Genomic DNA, 6,952 nt, shown 5'->3' on the forward strand with positions numbered 1-6,952 from the left:
GACAGTTCCGTGGCAGCGAGGCCAGGCCCATCCTTCGCAACACCGGGGACAGGTAGAACCTCAGTACGTAGTGACACTTGGTGTTTGCGTACAGCTTGATGCAGCCACACACAAAGGTGGCCATCAGGTTGAGGGTGGCATTGGGTGTATTTTTTCCTCTGTTGCCCTGATCTTTGTACAGTGAGTCCCTTCGGACCCGGTCCATCTTTGACCTCCATATAAACTGGAAGATGGCGCGGGTGACTGCAGCGGCACAGGTTCTGGGAATAGGCCAGACCTGTGCCACGTATAATAGCGATGACAGTGCCTCACACCTGATGGCCGTTAGTTCATCTGCTTTGTTATGAATGCTTTGAGCATTCAGGTAAAGCACTTTAATGTTAATTTTCTTTTCCTCATGATTTCCATCACCTCCACCTAAGTTAGCCTTCCTTTTTCTTCATTCCTAGTCTGCCTTGAACTTAAAACCTGCACACATGCTAATCTGCTGCTTATCTTTCTACTTGACTCCATACTCCCTGTTGCTTTCCCTTTCCCTTCCCCCGACTCACAAGTTTAAGTCCTAGTGACCACCCTATTTATCCTTTTCACAGAGCATTGGATCCAGTTCGGTTCAGGTGGAGGCCGTCCCATCGGTACAGATCCCTCCGGTTCCAAAACTGATGCCAATGTCCCATGAAATGGAAACCCTCTTTCCTGCACCAATCTCTTAGCCACATGCTTGCTTCCCTAATTTTCTTACCTTTATGCCAATTAGCATGTGGCTCAGGCAGTGATCCAGAGATTATGACCCTTAAGGACCTGTTTTTCAGTTTCCTTCCTAGTGCCTGATACTCCCCAAACAGGTCTTCCTTCCTAGCCTTGCCTATGTTGTTAGTGCCAACGTGGACCACAACAACTGAATCCTCCCCCTCCTGCTCCAATGTTCATGGACATTGGGCTGGCTTGCTAGCACTGGTGCCTCACAGCAGCGGAGCCCAGGTTTGATTCCAACCTTTGAGTGACTGTCTGTGTGGAGTTTGCACATTCCCCAAGTATTGGTATTTGTTTCTGCTGGCTGCTGAGGTTTCCCCCAGAGTCCAAAGATGTGCAGGTTCAATAGATTGGCAATCTACTTCACCCTGTAATGTCACTGATGTGCCATTGTGAATGTTTTTTTGTGTGGGTTGAATGCTCTTTGGAGGATTGGTTATCAACTCAATGGGCCGAATGTCCTCTTTGGCGCTGTAAGGATTCAATGACTTAATCTGACAGCTCGAGTGGAAGAGTTAGCACCAGTAAAGACACAATGGGCTGAATGGCCAACTCTAGTCTTTTATTTCCCACATTCCTTTGGATGCTCTGAGCTGATGAAAGCCACCAGCTAAATGAGGATCATAATCTCTCCACCCTGGAGGCTTCCTGCCTCTATTCCTGATGAAGGGCTTTTGCCCGAAACGTTGATTTTCCTGATCCTCGGATGCTGCCTGACCTGCTGTGCTTTTCCAGTACCACTCTGATCTAAACTCTGGTTTCCAGCATCTGCAGTCCTCACTTTTGCCTAGGTAAATGAGTGAATCAGTCTTTCTCCTGTGCAATCAGCCTGAATTATCTGATCTGGTTTACTGTCACCACCAGAAACAAACCAGAACAAGCAACAAAACAAAAGGAAAACTATAAATACCAGTATCATGTTACTAAATATGAAATGGCTTTGCCTGTGAAAAGTGTGGTCATGAGAAAAGACCACTCAACAATCACAAACTTCTATGTCTGTGCTGGGAAAGGCTGAATCCTGCTGACTGACTTTGAAACTATTCAGTGCTTCAGGCTCTAACACTCAACTCCAAAACAAATTTACTTCCAGGTCAGGGTAGGAACAAAGATAACAATGTTCAGAATTTTTCTCTTTTTCTCTTTTCTCTCAACTATTCTCTTTTCAAGCAGGAGGAAAACAATTCACAGTCAATTGAACAGCCAGTGAGATAACATTGAATTATAGACCAAGAATGCTGGAGAAACCCAGCAGGTCTGGCAGTATCTATGGAGAGAGAAACAGAGTTAACATTTCAAGAGTATTATGATTCTTGATCTTGGGTTCTGAAGGAGTCATGTTTTACAACCTACAGCACGTGACACACTGTGGCATGAGGCAGCATGGTGGCTCAGTGGTTAGCACTGCTGCCTCACAGCGCCAGGAACCCAGGTTCAATTCCACCCTCGGGTGACTGTTTATGTGGAGTTTGCACATTCTCCCCATGTCTGCGTCAATTTCCTCCAGATTTCCTCCTGGTTTCCTCCCACAATCCAAAGATTTACAGGTTAGGTGGATTAGGGAAATGTAGGGTTACAGGGATGAGACAGGATGCTGTTCGGGAGGTTGATGTGGACTCGATAGGATGAATGGGTGATTCCACAATGTAGGGATTCTGTGGACTGTGGCAGTTCAAAAGGCAACTCACCAATACCTCTTCATGGGCATCTAGGGACATGCATTATGTGCTGGTGCAACCCGCAACACCCACATCCCCTGAGTGAATTATAAAATACTTGAAGCATTAACACTCATTTCTCTCTCCACAGGTCCACTGAGTTTGTCCAACACTTTCTGCTTTATTTCTGATCTCCAACATATGCTTTGATTTCAGGGAGAAGTTGAAACTAATTTGCTCACTGCATGCTAGGTATTACTGCGGCTAACTGACCATTTATTGGGTGAATTCTAAGACACTCAAAGGGAAAACATGGTTCAAACATCCCAGTAGCAATGGCCATGGGAAATACAACCCTAAATTGCTTTGTGGTGTACTTATATGTCGTAGAAAGTACATACATGACCAAATCTAACCCTATCACTCTACTCCAGATCATTAGCAACCTGAGAAAAGGTGTTGTTGGACAAGGCTATCAAACAACATTTATTCATCACCTTTTCATTTACTCTTTCTATCACTTCTACTCAAAGCAAGCATTATACAGCCATCATCCAATTATGGTAAGAAATAGTTGAACCCAAATGGTGAGCTGATAGTGACTATTCCTAACATCTCGGGTTGAAAAATGTGGTGATGGAAAAACACAGCAGGCCAGGCAGCATCCGAGGAGCAGGAGAATCAACGTTTCGGACATAAGCCTATGGCCATACTAGCCTGAAAAGGAACACGTCCGATCTTGTCTGATCTCGGAAGCTAAGCAGACTCAGGCCTGGTTAGTACTTGGATGGGACACTGCCTGGGAATACCAGGTGCAGTAGGCTTTAAGAAGGGCTTATGCCCGAAACGTTGATTCTCCTGCTCCTCGGATGCTGTCTGGCCTGCTGTGTTTGTCCAGCACCACATTTTTCAACTCTGGTCTCCAGCATCTGCAGTCCTCACTTTCTCCCTGTTCCTAACATCTAGGCAACCTTTGACCCAGTGTGCATGTAGCTAGACCTGGACAACTTTCAGGGTTGAGGTGTTAAGTGACAAGTTACACAAATGCCAGATAATAAACATTTCCAGCTAAAGAAAATCTAACCACCCCCTGACATTCAACATCACTAAAACCACCCGTCATCAACAACTTGGAGGATATCATTGACCAGAAATGGAACTCAATCTGGCATATGACCATGCAAATTCTGATGCTCCAAGAGTAGGTCAGAAACTGGGAATGCTACAGTGAGCAACTTACCTCCTGTCTTCCTAAAGTCTGTAAACCATCTACAAGGCACAAGTCAGGAGTGTGATGGCAGACTTTCTTGGATGAGTGCATTCCAAAGACATACAAGAAGCCCGAAATCAGTGCAGGACTTAGGATACCAGAAATGGTAAGATCCTGGGGAGTGCTGTCAAACAAAAGGACCTTGGAGTGCAGGTTTGTGAAGAAGGCTTGCCTTTATTGATCAGTACACTGAGTATAGGAGTTGGGAGGTTATGCTGTGGCTTTAAGGACATTGTTTAGGTCACTTTTGAAGTACTGTGCTCATTTCTGATCTCCCTTCTATCAGAAGGATGTTGTTAAACTTGAAAGAGTTCAGAAAAGATTGACAGATATGTTGCCGGGGTTGGACGGTTGGAGCAACAGGGAGAAGTTCAATAGGGTGGGGCTATTTTCTCTGAAGTGTTGGAAAATGAAGGGTAACCTTATTAAGGTTTATAAAATCATGAGGGGAATGGATAGGGTAAATAGACAAGGTCTTTTCCCTGTAATGGGGGAATTGAAAACTAGAGGGCATAGGTTTAAGGTGAGTGGGGAAAGATTTAAAAGGGACCTAAGGGGCAACTTTTTCACACAGAGGGCGGTACATGTATGGAATGAGCTGCCAGCGGAAGTGGTGGAGGCTGGTACAATTGCAACTTTTAAAAGGCATCTGGATGGGTACATAAATAGGAAGGGTTTAGAGAGATAAAGGCATAATACTGTCAAATGGGACAAGATTAATTTAGGATATATGGTTAGCATGGATGAGTTGGACTGTTTCCGTGTTGTATATCTCTCGGATGCTGCCTGAACTGCTGTGCTTTTCCAGCACCATTCTAATCTACCTCTATGACTAGAACAGCCTAAGACATTACAGCTAACTCGATTAGTATCCTTTCCACCTTCTTATGCATTTACTTTCTTCATCTCCTATGCACAGTGGGAATCCACTGTATAATCTACAAGCTCACTCTAGCCACTCACCAAGATCCCTTTGACAACACTGTGAAAACCTGGCTCCTCTTCTCACTTCAAGGAGCAAGGTCAGCTGACTTATACGAATACCACTAACCTTTTTGAAGTTTCACACAAACTTGACTCTGAAAAAATATTTTTGCTTCTTCACTGTTGCTGGGTCAAGCATCTGCAACTCCCTCCCTACCAACTCAACGGGTTTAGCCGCATCAGACGCACCACAGTCTTTCAAGAAGGAGACTCAGCATCACTTTTTCAAGGGCAATTAGGAATTGACAATAACTGTTGTTCAATCATTGATATCTGCATTCCATGCAAGGACATAACTAAAAACCTACCATAGTTTACTTTGGCAGTGTTATGGACAATCTACAACACCTTGCAACAACTGGATTTCCAGCTCAAGGAAATGCTTTGACTTGATTGGAATGTTCCATTTACCTCCACTTAATGCTACTGACTTCACAAGTAAATGATCGTGTAAAGTGCTCATTACAGAGAGGGACAGGTATTATTCAATAATTATAATGGGCGACTTCAACTATCCAATTCATTTCAAACATCGACTGGGATCATGCTAACCATTAAGAGGCAGAAAGGAACATAGGTTTCTGACCAGAAAATCATGTTTAACTAACCTGCCAGCATTCTTTGAAGAGCTTACAGGCAGGGTTGATGAGAGTATTGATGTTGTCGATGTATAGAAAGAACATGGGGCTAAAGGCAAAATTGGCACAGTCTTCAGCCCAGAGCTTTGAAAATTTTCCTTTTAGGTAGAAATTGTGTTACTTTCATAGATTTCATACAAGGAATCTTCAAACATTAGAGATACAAGAGAGTAGGCAGATGTGGAAAAATGTGAGGTTATCCACTTTGGTTGGTATAACAGATGCGCATTTCCTGAATGTAAGACTTTGGAAAGTGTAGATTTATAAAAGGACCGCGGTGTCTTTGTTTGCAAAGTCACTGAAGGCAAATGCGTAGGTGCAACAAACTGCTCAGAAAGCTAGCAGAATGTTAGCCTTTATCGTAAGAATATTTGAGTACAGGAGTAGTGGTTTTCCTCCAATTATGTAGAAGCTCGGATAGATTGCACTTGGAATACTGTGTGCAGTTTTAGATTCCTGATCTCAGGAAAGACATTATTGCCTAGACAGAATGCAAGAATGTTCACCAAAGACAAAAAACACAGAAATTGCTGGAGAAACTCATCAGGCCTGGCAGCATTGTGGAAAGAAAACACAACTAACTTGTTGTGTTCATTGAGCTATCTTTAGAATAGATAATAAGTAAGAAAAAGTTGGTATATAAGCTGAAGCCAGGGAGTTTGGAGGCTGCCAGGGTGGAAAGGAGTGAATGCACAGGCAAAGATGGAGTCCAGAGACAGACAATGACTATCAGGCAGACAAAAGGATTGATGGTATTTTGCCAAGGAAGAAAAAAAGATAAAAATGGAGAACATAAGTAGGTGAAAATGATTTGGTTGTGCCTGAAAGCACCTCATGTGCTGACACTGCCTGGGGCGTGAGGATGTGCAAAGAACATGGAAGTTGCTCAGGTCCTAAAGGTTTTGAACTCAATTTTGAGTCATGAAGGCTAAAGAGTCCTCAAATGGAAAATGAGCTTGTGTTGAGCCTCACTGGAGCACTGAGACAGGGATGGTGGCCATGGTGGTGGTTTGAAGTGGCAAGCAATTGAAAGCTCGGAGTCATTTTTGCAGACAGAATGTGTTTCACAAAGTGGTCGCCAGTCTGTGTTTTGTCTCCCTAATGTAGAGGATACCACATTGTGTGCAGCAACCAACGTGTGATTAGATCAGATTAGATTAAGTAAAGTACAGGTAAATTGTTGCTGCACCTGGACGGGGGTTTGTCTGGGACCTTGATAGTGAGGAGGAAGGAAGAAGTAAACAAGCAGGTGTTACATCTTCTGCGGTTGCACGGAAGATGTTGTGGAGCTGTGAGGACATGTTAGGAGTGAAGGAGGAGTGGACTAAGGTGTCAAGTAGGGACCAATCCCTGCAGAAGGCTGACAAGGCGGGGAGGGAAATATATATCTGGTGGTGGCATTTCACTGGACATAGTGAAAATGGTGACTCGTGATCCTTTGTATGTGGATAGTGGTAGATGAGGACCAGGGAGACCCTATCGCTGTTGTGGGAGGAAAGAAAAGGGGTGACGACAGGAATTCTGGAAATGGGTTTGGCAAAGATGAGGGCCCCGTCAAACATAGTGCACACAAGGGTGAACATTTCAGAAACTCCCCTGAAGAAACTGGCTGAATGGAATGGAGTCTTTCCAGGAAGCAGGATGTAAGG

The 6,952-nt window shown here is 44.0% G+C and overlaps 1 pseudogene; it reads left to right on the forward strand.

Moving 5' to 3' along the window:
• The first annotated feature begins 3,110 nt into the window (after positions 1-3,110).
• On the forward strand, positions 3,111-3,235 carry LOC122555614 (annotated as a pseudogene).
• Positions 3,236-6,952: the final 3,717 nt, after the last annotated feature.

Source organism: Chiloscyllium plagiosum, chromosome 12, assembly GCF_004010195.1.
Source record: "Chiloscyllium plagiosum isolate BGI_BamShark_2017 chromosome 12, ASM401019v2, whole genome shotgun sequence".
NCBI classification, from domain to species: Eukaryota; Metazoa; Chordata; class Chondrichthyes; order Orectolobiformes; family Hemiscylliidae; genus Chiloscyllium; species Chiloscyllium plagiosum.